Source organism: Mustela nigripes, chromosome 17 (genome assembly GCF_022355385.1).
Source record: "Mustela nigripes isolate SB6536 chromosome 17, MUSNIG.SB6536, whole genome shotgun sequence".
Taxonomy (NCBI): domain Eukaryota; kingdom Metazoa; phylum Chordata; class Mammalia; order Carnivora; family Mustelidae; genus Mustela; species Mustela nigripes.
In genome coordinates this window covers 30,285,387-30,298,925 of record NC_081573.1, presented here as the reverse complement: position 1 = coordinate 30,298,925, position 13,539 = coordinate 30,285,387, and the positions used below count along the sequence as shown (strand labels likewise).

General features: G+C 49.6%; 1 long non-coding RNA gene across 1 annotated transcript; it reads left to right on the top strand.

The window, feature by feature from the left end:
• Positions 1 to 4,237: 4,237 nt before the first annotated feature.
• LOC132006016 (uncharacterized) lies at positions 4,238 to 12,938 on the top strand. Its single transcript, XR_009400949.1, has 3 exons — positions 4,238 to 4,303; positions 12,120 to 12,245; positions 12,526 to 12,938. It is a non-coding gene; the product is annotated as an uncharacterized LOC132006016 (long non-coding RNA).
• Positions 12,939 to 13,539: the final 601 nt, after the last annotated feature.

Below are 13,539 nucleotides of genomic sequence, written 5' to 3'. Positions count from 1 at the left end.
CAAATAATTAAATAAAATCTTTAAAAAAAAAAAAAGGTATCAATAAGAACTAAGGAGCACCAAGGATAAAAGATTTTTAAAGTGAACAGAGGTCACTGGTCTGTGGGGAAATAAAGAGGAGAGAGAGGAAATGGGAAAAATATTGGATACACCAAAGCAGGATACATAGAAAGTAAAGCACACCTAAGCATATCATACTCAAACTGATGGAAACAAAAATGCAGAGAAAATATTAAGTAGTCAAAGAGAAGGCAATATTACATATAAAGGGGCAAGGCCACAGATAACTTCTGGCTCATCACTAGAAAAAGATGGAGGCCAGCAGACAGTATAACCAAACTTTAAAATGCTGAGGGGGGGAAAAAATTGTCAACCCATCATTCTATATCCAACAAAAATATCCTTCAAGAATGAGGCAAAATGGGGTGCTTAGGTGGAACAGTCATTAAGCCTCTGCCTTCGGCTCAGGTCACGATCCCAGGTCCTGGGATCGAGCCCTGCATTGGGCTCCCTGCTCCACAGGAAGCCTACTTCTCCCTCTCCCACTCCCCCTCTCTTGCTGTGTCTCTCTCTGTCAAATCAATAAAATCCTTAAAAAATAATGAGGCAAAATGTAAACCTTTTCTATAAATAAAAGATAAGAAAATGTCACCTGCAGACCTGCTCTACAAGGAATCCTATAGGAAATTATTCAGGCTGAAGGGAAAAATACTGGCTAGAAACTCTCCATTAAACCTGCCATTGGGCACCTGGGTGGCTCAGTGGGTTAAAGCCTCTGCCTTCAACCCAGGTCATGATCCCAGCATCCTGGGATTGAGTCCTGCATCGGGCTTTCTGCTCAGCAGGGAGCCTGCTTCCCCCTCTCTCTGCCTGCCTCTCTGCCTACTTGTAATCTCTATCAAATAAATTAAATAAAATTTTTTAAAAATTAAAAAAAACCTGCCATTAATAATATAGGGGAGCTATGACCAAATATTACCATGAACCCATTCCACTCCCAACAAAGGTAATAGAACATTAGGTAATCATTGCCGTTTATAAAATATTTCTTATTTTCCTCATTTTAGACATATAGATAGAATTGCCGGTCTACTTTTTGGGGTTGGATGTGGCCGTATGACCTCCTTTAGTCAATGAAATGTGGCAGAAACTTTTTCAGAGTGTAGATTTTGCCTCCTTTTCTTTTTCTGACCTTAACAATCATGCAAATACAGAGATGGCCTAGACTGTAGGCAACCTTCAATAGATGTAGAGTATGAGGGAGATTATTGGGGTTGTTTATTACCACAGCATAACCTAGCCTCTCCTGACTGTTACAGAAATTAGTACCTAGGAAATGATGACACCATCGCAAAGGAAAATACATGGCACTGGCTTAGAGGTCAAACATTCAACTGTAGAACAACTGTTTTATTGGTGCCTGGAAGGTGTGTGGTTCAGGATTGCAGTTCAGGCAAAACATGGTAAACTATGACCTGTGATAACTTCAAAGGTAGAGAATTTGTCCAATAAAAACTCTTTTCTTTCTGACACGTAATCCAGCAGACAATGTTCAAGATAGTGGATATGCTATGAGTCTATGTTCCAAAGTGAGGATGTGTGAACAAGGTGGACATGAGAAATAAACCTTTTTTTTTTTTCTTAAGACACTGAAATTTGGAGGTTGGTTTTTGTAGCAGAATTCAACCCATCCTAACTGAGAACAGAAAGTGGCACCACCCAGTCCCCTTGAATCACTGACCCAGTCATGCTCATGGAGTATGGCTGTGGTTGGTGGGCTAACTGCTGTTTTCACAGGCAGGTGGGGGACCCAGGACTGTGGGAACATTTACGGCTCTTTACAAACTGAAAATACTCCCACTTCTAGCAAAAGGCCAAAAGCAAAGCTTAGGATCCTCCTTGATAGAGAACAAAGGGCAGAGGAATACACACTTGATGGGTCCCCAGCTCTGATACCCTGAAAATTCTGTGTTTATTGAAAGGAATTCAAATGAGAGCCTAGCCCAGACAGAAGAGTCATTGCCAATATCGGCATATTCTCAAACAATGAAAGACCAGGGAATACAACAGTATATACTGTGTGACCCCATCTTTGCTATGAAGAAGAGCTACTTTGGTGTGTACATACTCATACAAAAAGTCTAGAAATGTGTATTCCCAAGTGTCAGCGGTTGGCTACCTCTAGAATTACAGGCCATCTCTCTTTCTCCTTTTTTCTTTATTTGCATTTTCTCATTCTTCTAAAATAGATACAGTATTTGTGAGATAAAAAGCTTTAAAAACAAAGTAATAAACAAACACAACCACCACAAAACGAATGTTTGGCAGAGAGCACGTCAGAAAAGTCAGATAAATCACTGGGTTGTAGAAGGAAGGCCCAGGGCCAGTATCACACCAGGTCCGCTGGTGGACATGGAAGTTCCCCCTCAGAGAGTGAACGCAGGGAGAATTCTGTCGAGTGTGCAGGTAGGGGCTGTTCCTTGTCTGGCCCGAATTCACCAAGAGAAAAGTAGGTGTTGTTACAAGCTGGTTAGCTTCCAATGTTCAGAGTTTCACAAGGTTCGTGACAAATGTTTCTGGAGCTCTTTCAGGCCCGTGTCTACACATGGAAAGCTCTTCCGACTTTAACTCACCCTTTGGCAGCATGAAGCGTGTTAACACCCCATTTGATCACCTTTAACAAAAAAATTAGAGTTCTTCTGAAGTTCCTTCCAGCCCTCTGTATGAAGTCCAAGTGTTTGCAGACACTGTGCGACGCCAGCTTGAGAGAGGCAGTCTTACGAGGGATAGAAAACCATGAATGCTCTGAGGTGGTTTGGTTGTAGTCGAAACCACCACCCATACCGTTCTCAGTGTCTGTCAGAGACACTACTCTCTCATGCAGTGTGTTAAGGGAAAAAAATGAGATAAAGAAACCAGGTCTAGAATCCTAGGTCTTGAGTCCCCTTGCAGAATGTTGCTTGCAAAATGATCTATTTCCACCTCCAACCCACTGTGGGATCCTTTCTCTGACGGACTCCTTTCCCGCACAGTACTATGGGGAGAGTGTAGGGGTGGCCGAGGTGCGGACTGTAATGTCCATCATTGGAGAACCTGAGTCTATTTCATGGCTTGTTGGCTGAAGAGGAGTTTCCAAAAGCTGCGATGAACGATGGACTCCCAAAACACGCTTTCATCATGAAAAAGTAGGGCCGAGCTGGCGTTGACCAAGATGCAAAACAAAACCCATTTATGAAAGAAATAGGCCCCATTCAAAGACATAAATCATCCTTCCTGCTCATACATTTCCTGTAGTACTTTCCCTCCGAGCTTTGTTGTTCATTTTTCTCACCATCAATAAATAAGGATTGTTTGTTACATATGTAACAACTTAGTGTTTTTCTTCTAAACCACTGGGCTCTATGTGTTAAGGGCACATATTCTTTCCACCTGTTCTGATCGTCATTGGTATTATTAAAGAAAAGAAAAACCCTTTCCACTTGGGTTTATTCAGAGAGAGTTAACATCTGATTTTACATGGAACTATTTAAAAGAAAAAGAACAACATGGCCTGAAGCCGTTCTAGCATAGGGTGTGGAAGTATTTGATGTCCTGGTGCTTGTTCATAAAAGAATGTTGTTTTGAAATGTGCAGTGAAGTCAGGGAAAGAGATCCAAAGAAAGTTCCCGTTGAGACAAAATCAAATCAACCCGCCTCTACCCGGCCTCCCCCACCTAACACTTCCCTCATGGATTGGGGAGGGGGGGGGTCCCTTGGCTCAGTGCCCACCATCTGTGCCCGGGGAGGCCTCAGCTTTGCTGCCTGCAGTGATGTGTGAACATGGGTTTGTCGCAGTCCGGGCACTGATAAAGGTCATTTGTGGATCGGGACCCACAGAACAGAGGCCACCCCAGTGGCCTGGCCCACGTCACAGATCTAAACCTAAGTCAGGGGCGCTTAGGGGAAATGCCTTCCTGCCAAGGAAACAGAGCATCACCAATCAGTCCTCCGACTCAACTCGCGCTAACTTACCTTCCCATGGGAAAGTGGGTCACCCTAGGCAAGGTGGGCCCACCTTGCCCTGCTTCTGCCTTGTCTCCCCGACCCCTCCATAAAGCTCCCATTGTCCCAAAGCCCCCAGGAAGAGGGCTCTACTGCACGTGAGACACTGTGCACCGCCCCCCATGAATGGACTGTCGGCTCTCGGATAAAGGACATCTGAGTCATTGCTAAATCGTTTTATTTTTGTCATTTGTCAGCACCAACAGGCTGGAGGCGAGACATGTGTCAGAGCTGACCCAGTCTCTGAAGGGATTCTGCAAGAGTGAGTATCACCCAGGTGGTGGCCCTTCCCCATGAACCCCCAGGCTCATGGGTTACCCTTGAAATAAAGCCAAATAAAATGTCTGGAGCCGCCAGGCAATGCCAGGAGACACTCGCCCGGGCACAACATTTCATGGGGTGCCAAAAGCTCAGCCATCAAAGGAAATCATATTTTAATGCAGTATTTTAAAAATCAAAATTAACGCAGAAAAAATCCAGGATGAATAAATTACCAGCATGATAAATAAAGAAGGCTCCAGAACAACGCATTGCTCAGCTATACCAGAGCCGGAGGCAAAAGGAAAAATTAGTCGTATACTGATATCCTGTCTGTATTTAAAATTGAGGGAGTCTGTTCATCATAGATTTTTGTATTTGGGTTTTTTAAACATTGCATGAAAATAGGATTTCTCTTGACAGCTGGGTCTTGGAGTGCATACTCTCGAAGGTGCTGGGGCAAGTGGCTCTCACCTACCTGACCCCATCCCAAACCCGATCCTTGCGCTGGAAAGTAACAGGATCCAGCCTCTATCTTCCCGCCCACCCTTTCCAGATTCACCTTCCAGGATGGTGGAGGAAAACAGGATTTCTTAAGAATCAGGGTCAGGGGCCCTGCAGCCTGTCCCTCTGTGGTCATTCCTCTCCTGATGGTTCCCTGGCCCACCTCCGGCCTCTGCCACAGGTCACTGGCTGGGAGGGCACTACCAGTGCCTGTGCACTACTGTGGGGGACCCACTCTTACTTTGGGTCTTGGGGAGAGAGGATCAGGGGAGCAGCAGATAACTAGAACCAGTAATTACTGTGCCAGCAGAAACCAACTTTAAATTGGAAGTTTCAAGGGGCATCTGGGTGGCTCAGTCAGTTAAGCATCTGCCTTTGGCTCAGGCTAAAATCTTGGGGTCCCGGGATCGAGCCCTGAGTCAGGTTCCCTGCTCGGTGGGGTGTCTGCTTCTCCCTCTCCCTCTGCCCCTCCCCCGGTTCATTCTCCCTCTCTCTCTCTCAAATAAATAAATAAAATCTTAAAATAAATAAATAAATAAATGGGAATTTTCTAGTCCTCCCATTGTCAAGAGCTCATTAGCCAGTGCCTGCCTCAGACCCTCACAGGGAACGGCCAACTGAAGACAGCACTGGGGGCCCTTCATTTCCCTTTCCAGGACACTAAAGTCCTTCTCAAGGTCCCACAGATAACCCCAAAGTCCTGCTCTTTTCCACGCAGCCTGGTTGGACGCTTCTCTGTCCAAACCTCTTCCTCGAGGGCATGCCCAAGGGGCAGACACCTTTCTCAGTCCGCATTGAAGAGGGATCTCCAAATACCAGAAGGGTTTTCCCTCTGTGGGCAACTCTGCCAACATGCCGGTGGGCTACAGTGGCCCCCACCTTCCCACCAGCCTTTTCGCCTCCCCACATCACCCATGGGTGCACAGGTCTGGGTCACCTGCACTAAGGGCCATGTGCTTTCACCTCTGTTCTCAACTCTGAGTGCTGGGCCTGGTGTGGAGCCAATGCTGGGGAAAGACGCTCCAAGCTGCCACATCCCTCCCTTCTGGGGTGGGCAGGGGGCAGGGAGTGGGAGTACGGTTGGAAGCAAGGACGGGCACACGGTGGTGATGCTGCTCATTCAGGGTTTCCGGTTCCAGAGCCCCAGGGGCTTCTGGGAAGCATCTGATTCTGGCCCCTCCTCCCTAAGTATTGCTGGTCCCCTCACCAAGACCCCTTCCCCAGAGGGGGCTCAGCTCCCGATGCCACAGCACGAACCCAAAGCCCCTGAGTATGTAAGGACGGGGAGAGAAGCATTTGGATCCCAGTCCCCTCTGCTCCCTGGCGACACGACCCAGCGCGGGTGTCATGGTCTCTCCAGGCCGATTTCGCCCTCTGCAGAGTGAGCATCATAAACAGCGCTCGTTCTGGGTGGCTCAGTGGGTTAGGCATCTGCCTTTGGCTCAGCCCGTGATCCCAGGATCCCAGGATTGAGTCCCCTGTGTGGCTCTGTGCTCAGCAGGGAGTCTACTTCTCCCTTTCCCTCTGCCCCTCCCTCCGCTCGTGCACTCTCTCTTAAATAAATAAATAAAATCTTTTAAAATAAATAAATAGTACTACCTCCAGGAGGCATTACTGCAGGGCAAGTGAGTCTTCCACGCGGAGCACTTAGAAGAGTGCCCAGCACTCGCTAAGCCCTCCGTGGCCATCAGCCACTCTTACCACCTCCTGGCCTGTGGTGAGTTTATTTTTTTGGCGTTGAGTAGGCGGACAGGGCCCCTGGTCATCTCATTGTGCCTGAGGCACGGGGCTGAGGACGTTCTTGGACTGACTCTGAGGGGCACTGGATGCTTCCATTCTCAGGAGCACTGGAGGGATTGGAAAGTCCCTGGGAAAAGATCCCTTTGCTCCAAAGAGGGAGCAACTTTGGGTTTTTAAGTGTAAATGACGTTGAAGACCGGAACAGTGGGAGTCAAGTGGGCACACACGTCCCTTGACTCAGATCTCCTGGCTTCAGAGGAAAACCTCCAAACTTCCCCTGACCCAGACTGGACCTGGGATGGAGCATGTCTCGTGATAATAATGCAGGAAGACGGCCTTCTTCAGCGTTTGCATAAAAATTGAGCTTTCGCACATTTTTTTTGGTTTGTTTCCAGAGAAGAAGCCTTTGTGCAGGTACTAGGTCAAGAATGCCTTTTCAAAGCTTGTCTCACACCTCGTGTGGAAGAGGCCCCCAGGGAGGGCACGGTTCCTGCAGAATGCTTCGCAGTAGGAGGGAGGCAGGAGCCCTCCCCTTCTGTCCTCTAGGTCAGTAAGAATTCTTTCCTTCCAGGGAGGATGACTTGCTTGAGGCCTGGAGACCAGCTCTGGCTGTCAGACCCCACCCCAAGTTCCATCCCCAGCCCCATCTGCCTGTCCCCCATCCTTTCCTGGCTCGAAAGACCCTGTCGGTGTCCAGAGCCTCCACGTGGGCCCCCAAAGGACCCGCTGGGACTCCGCCAGCCGGCACCATCACCTCCCAGGCAGCAAACAAGACCCCAAGACACAGGCTGACATAAGCTTTACAAAATTCTCCGGAGCCAGCTGGCCTCACCTACTCCAGAACCAAATGCCAGGAAACTCCAGCTGGCCCGCCAAGTCCCCCAGCCTGAGGGATGTAGGACTTGCTGACATGTGCCTTTGTCCTTCATGGTCAACTCCCCCTCCTCCCTGCCTGCACGGGACACCCCAGCCCAGCACGGAGCTCTGAGTCCGTGCAGCTCCCTGCACGAAGCAGGGAAAGCTGCTCCCCCAGCTGCTCGGTGGGGGGTTTCCTGCAGGGCCCATTTTCCACACACTGCTGGGGGGACGACTGACGGTCCCGGATCCCTGGGCCGGGGCGTGGGAGGGGGGCCGAACCGGAGGCAACCAGGCCACGAGCCACTCCTGGTCCTCCAACCACAGGCCATAGCTCATTTTTTAGGGGAAACCTGTCTCCCAGGTTTCTGCACTTTGCCTTTCTTCCCTCTTCCTGAAGGGTGTAACGTCCCGACAGCTCTAACCCAAATCTATTTGCATTTGCTCAGGGCCCGCCATCCATCAACATCACAACTCTTCAGTGTCCCATGCAACAACCAAGAGCAACCTGGAAGCAAGTACCTGCTTCATCAGGGGCTCTGGGGAAGGCTCAGAGAGCGTCCAGAATATCCATAGCAAAATGTCTCCTCCCCATTGTCTCCCAGCGCCCCACCCACCCACCCACCAGAGCAGCCTTAAGCCTCGCTTTGTCTTCTGAGCACACTCTGTAGACCTCTCCCTTGCCAATGACCTGCTGCCACGGAGCCAGTCTCTCCTTCCTCCTAGAGAACCCGTCCTTTAAAAACCCCCTATTGCAGGTTGCTTTGGCTTTTACGCTCATCCGCAGATCAAAGGCTCGCAAGCCTGGTGCACAGGCACCTAGTTTTCCAGCTCCCACCCCATGACTCCCATCCTCGGTAGATGATCTTGTCTGTCTTTACTTCTGTCACCCCTTAACTTGTCGTGTGCAAGCCTGCGTTTTCAAATGATGCAAAATAGACCCAACACCTCAATTCTGGAAGCTTACTGAAGTTCAGTCAGACGTTGACTCAGCCATTGAAACTCCCTGTGTTGGAGTAATTTACATACGTATCTGGGAGGAAAACGGAAGAGCCTGGTAGACAGCATTTTATGGCTTTTCTCCATTAACTCGAGTAGACAAAAAGGAAGCACCACAGCCAAACAGAACTATTCCTCTGGTCTTTCTCCCTCTCCCAAAGAAAAAAAAGAACAGAAACACCTGTGCTACTTCCTCCCCAACCTCACTTCACAGAGTCTGGGGAGCCCCGGCCGGCGTCAGTGAGGAGGGGGACACCCCTGGACTGAAGATCTCAATGGCCCCGATCATCAAAGTCCCTCATTTCTGTGAGTTTTGACTTGAGCTGAGGTCAGTGCAGGACAGGGGTGGGAAATGTGACTGCCTGGAAGGGCTTTTTCATTCTGGAGTGTCAGCTGTGGGTCAGACAGTCTCAGGGAATAAGCTGTAAGTGGAGGTGAGTCTTTCCATATGTCTTGCATGAAAATTGAAAATGATCATCTAATGTAGTCCAGAATCCCTCCAAAACAGTTTTATTGTTTTGAAAAAGAAAAGGAAAAATGTGATCCAGGTCGAACGTCATGGGGTCTCTAATCCAAATGAACAAAGCAGGAGAACAGTTCACCCCTGAAATGGAGTCAAAGAGGGATCCCAGCGGGTAACAGGTGGGGCTGTGCGTCCAAGTGGACATTTCATAAGGCACAATTTGATGAGGGTGATGGCATGGGATAGTCACAGGAATTCCAGACTTCCCATTTGCTGATGAGAGGAAAGAGGCTGCTGAACTCCTGAGAGATCTTTAAAATAATTTTTCAGTACTTACTGAGGGATTTGATGTATAAGTTACAAAAAAAAAAAAACAAAAAAAAAGAAGAAGCTGGGGCAGATAATAGCTATTTACCCTACAGGACTGACAATCGACAGTAGAGTAGCTGACAATATTCTCCCATTCCTTGCCTCGAAATACAGCCTCTCTCGCAGATATGTGAAATTCCACTGTTAGAGATTCTTTCCTTTGTATTAAACATCCTTCATGATTCATTTGGTTTCATCCCAATCCCTCGAAGACTGAGTTACGTATCATTTTCAGCCTATTCTGCTCGATAGGAGTGTATGGAGGTATTTAGTTTCAGGATGAGTCAAGTAATTCTTTTTATTTCTAATTAGAAATGTGAAATGCTTATTGAACCAAATGAGGTCGTGTCTTGGATTTGCTTTAAAATAAAAATAGGTGGGGGAATAGGTAGAGATATGGAAAAAAGACTGGCTAGGCTGATTATTGTGGTAGCTGAATGATGGGTATGTAGGAGTTCATGTCTCGTACTCTGGGCTGTTATATATGTTTGCAGTTTTCCATAATAGGACGTATTTATTTCAGAGAGGAAAACAATAAGATCTTGCTTAAAAAAATGAAAATGTTTTGTTGCATAATATGTAAAAGCTATAAAAAACACTGGAGCTAGACAATTAGTCTTCTGCACTCCTCTCCCTTCCACCAGAGACTACAGCTGTAAACAACTAGTGTCTGTTCTTCCAGACTTTTTTTTTTTTTTTTAATCCTAGGATTCTAAAGCCAAAAAGAACCACAGACACTATCTAAGGGGGTCTGGTGTCTTCTCTTGTGAGGAAGAAGAGGGCCAGGGCGTTGTGGGCAGGGATGGGGGCAAGAGTGCAAGGTAGAGTCCAAACTGGGGTCCAGGTCCCACTGCCCCAGGGTCAGTCTCCAGTGAACCCCTCAGGGGACGTGCTTTTCCAAACCCACACTTGTTGGCTTCTCTAGCTTACAGTCTTTTTATGGTGACCAGTGAGAGATGTGAGAGTCAAGGCCAAAGTACTGGAGGTCTTTTTACCCACGACAAGAAGTAGATCCCACAGAGCTCGGTGACTAAGGCAGGAAACCACCTCCCACTTCCTCCATTCTGGGGGCTGGACGATGCTACTTACCCTCTGCGGGGACCAGCGTGGGACCTCCTGTCCCTACCACAACCCGGGACATAACTGAACAGCTCCACTGCACAGCTGTCGCTACCATTAGCTTATGAATCTATCGAAGCAGAGAAGTTTGAGAAGGAAAAGCAATATTCCAGTCCTAGATTCTAAGGACCTGTTGCTTGGGTGAGGAGGAGCCCAGGAGCACAAGGAAACCTGAAACTAACCCCCCAGTATATCTTCATCCCACGATGAACTGGACAGGGCACAGTCGGTCATGCTCATGGGACATTTCTCCAACCACACAACCAGACCTGCTGGCACAATGCTGGGCGGTCCCTGCCGAAAGCCACAGGGAAGTGAGCAAAGTCAGCAAAGAGTGCTCAAGCTCTGATGCGAAGTCGTCTCCAGAGGTCACCTCCTGTCCCACCTCGTCGCCGCATCCTACTAAAGCCACCTAAAGCCACGCGGGATATGAAGCCACGTCTGGGTGCTTAAGGCTTGAAGGAGCTTCCAACTTTCTTCATCAGCAAGCCATCCTGATAGGGAGCCCTCCTCTTCTGACCCCTGTGCCCCCGCAGGGCGTTTCTAGAGAGATTGCATTTCATGATATCAAAGTTGCCATAAAGAGTGGCCCTCCCTGGCCATAACAACCTACTGATCAGCTTCCTGTTGCTGTTGTAACGAATTACTTCACAATCAGTGGCTTAGAACAACCCAAATTCATGGCCTCGTAGTCCTAGTCACAATTCCAGGTGGGTTTCACTGGTGCCTCGGCTCAGGGTCTCTCAAGGCCAAAACCAAGGTGTCAGCTGGCCTGGCTTCTTAATCTGCCTCCAAGCTCCTCCTCGTCGCTGGCAGAATTCAGTTCTGGGGGCTGTGGTCCCTGTGCTCCGTGCTGGCCGTTAGCTGGGGACCTCTCTCTGCAACTGAAGGCCTTTCTTGTCACATGCCAGGGGGACTGAATCGGGCTCAACGAGCCTCCCTTGTGGACGCTCCTGGTGCATGGGAGGCTACAGGCTGAGCACAGCCCATGCCCTGCCCTCCAGCAGCGAGAACAGAGAGGAAGGCCACTGAAGAGGGACACCAGTGGGGGAGGCAGCCGCAAACTCACCTTGTGATTTCCCTCCTTGGACAAATCACTAATTAAAAGCACACACACCCCCATCCGCTTTCTCCCTTGTTACCCTCAAGTTTCTTGAGGGAGGGTGGGGCTTAGGAGACAGGCCCTGGGAGGAGGGCATATCTGGTCACTGTGGCCTCATTAGAGCACGGGATCTTTGGACGTGGTCCCCAAAGCCAGCGGGCAGGTGGCAGTGAGGCAGGGCCAGAGCGGGTACCCGTGACCCAGCGGGCTACCGGAGCTCAGTCTCCCTGGAAACCACATACAGTGACTCCATGGGAGGGGAGGAGACCTGGGGTACTGATCCCCCAGCTCCGTCCTGAGGTGAGGACTGCCTGGAATCAGTTCCCCAGCACTCTGGCCTGGCCTGTGGGAGGGCGGAGCTATTGCGGAAACCCTGAGGCCAGAGACAGGCAGGTGCAAGGGCCTGTGGGGGGGGGGGGGGGCGGCCACAACCGCTTCTCAAGGACCCAGAGGCATCTGTGCTCCCATCTTCTTCAACTCTCCCTCTGCCTTCCCCGCCCTGGGCCTAAGGACCTGCCGCCTCACCTCAGGGAAGTGAGGATGTCCTCTAGACCCAGCACCTGCCTGAAGCTGTCATTTTTGCCAGAGACCTTCCCATCCCCAAACGGATAGGAAGTCACTCTGGCAGCTCATGGTCCCTGATATACACCCTTCCTTCTCTTGCTACAGGAAGCCTAGGAAGAGTGTCCCGAGGGAATGGGAAAGGCCCCTGTGTACCAGGAAACACAAGAAATCCTTCACATGATTCTTATATACAGACGTGCACCCAAGTGGCCGGAAGCCAGGATGAATACGGTATGTGCGCCCTTGTGAAGTCCTTCCCCAGGAGAGAGAGAGGAATTCCCATTGGAGGCAAGCATGGAAGCCTGCAGGAAAGAGGGGGCATGTGAGCTGGGCCTGGAGGAGCATCAGGGCAGGCCCGATGGGCCTCAGCTCCCTTGGCCTGCGCTAGGGTCCTCGGGCCTGGGAGGAGTGATCTGTACCCCTGCCATGCCAGACAAGGGGGGCGAGACAAGACAGAGAAGAACGAAGGGCGCACCCCGTCTGGGAGGCTTCTAAAGCCAGATCATTTCAGGATCCTCCGAGGGCCAAGTGTAGGCCTCTCCATGGGAACAGGAGGGGCGCCCTCCCCCCAGCTCGCTGAGGCCACCGGCCGGACCTGAGCTTCACTGGGGCCAGGACACCAGGTGGGTCTGGCCGGGCTCCCCTGAGAGGGAGGGCTGAACTTCTGCGTGAATTCCTGCCTTTCTTGTCACTGGACAAGACCTGGGACGACAGCCCCAATGCCCTGGAGCAGAGTGTCAGAGAAGGAGGTGAGAGCCCGTGAAAATGGCCGGGACAGGGAGAGCGCAACCTACCCAGGCAGTATCTTGGCTTCTAGGAGCCCGGTCGGCTTCAGAACAAATAAGAAACTCTGAGTTTCCTGGTTGTTCACACTCAAGAAACTAAAGCCAAAGAACTTCCAAACATCTGGCTTTGACCGCACGAAACCCCCACCGTGCCTGCTGGGGCCCCATTCAGTGATGTTATGGCTCCATCTACAGCCGGAGGAAGGAGCTCGTTGCTGGAGTCTTCTGTGAGCCACCGCCAGGCCTTTTGGAGTTTCACAGGCTCCTTGCAATTAATGCTAATAAGGCCCTCTCCCTCCCTAGCTGCGCGCTTTATTCAACGAGGCTTTGGAACTACGCTGGAAGTTATTTATTTCAGGCTGTGTCTACAACAGCAGCTGTTCAGAATATACTAGAAACGCTTTTAGCCAAAATTGGTTTGGAGTTTCTATTTTAAACCACTGTTTGTAATGAACAGAATTAAACGGGGTTTTTTTTTTTTATCCTTCACTTTTTTTTTTTTTTCTTTTTTAACAACAGAACAAATAAAAGCCCTTAAGATAGCAAGATCGCATTCTCTTTCATTCACTGAATAAACATGTAATTAGCCACCTTCCCTGCGCCGGCCTCTGTGATGGGCGCAGTGCCCCGTCAGGCCAAATACGTCCCATAATTGACTCATCAGAGAACGTCTGCTACTTCCTCTGGTTGCCTGGAACCCCCACATGGGTCAGAAAAAAAGGCAAGGAGAAAGCCCAGGG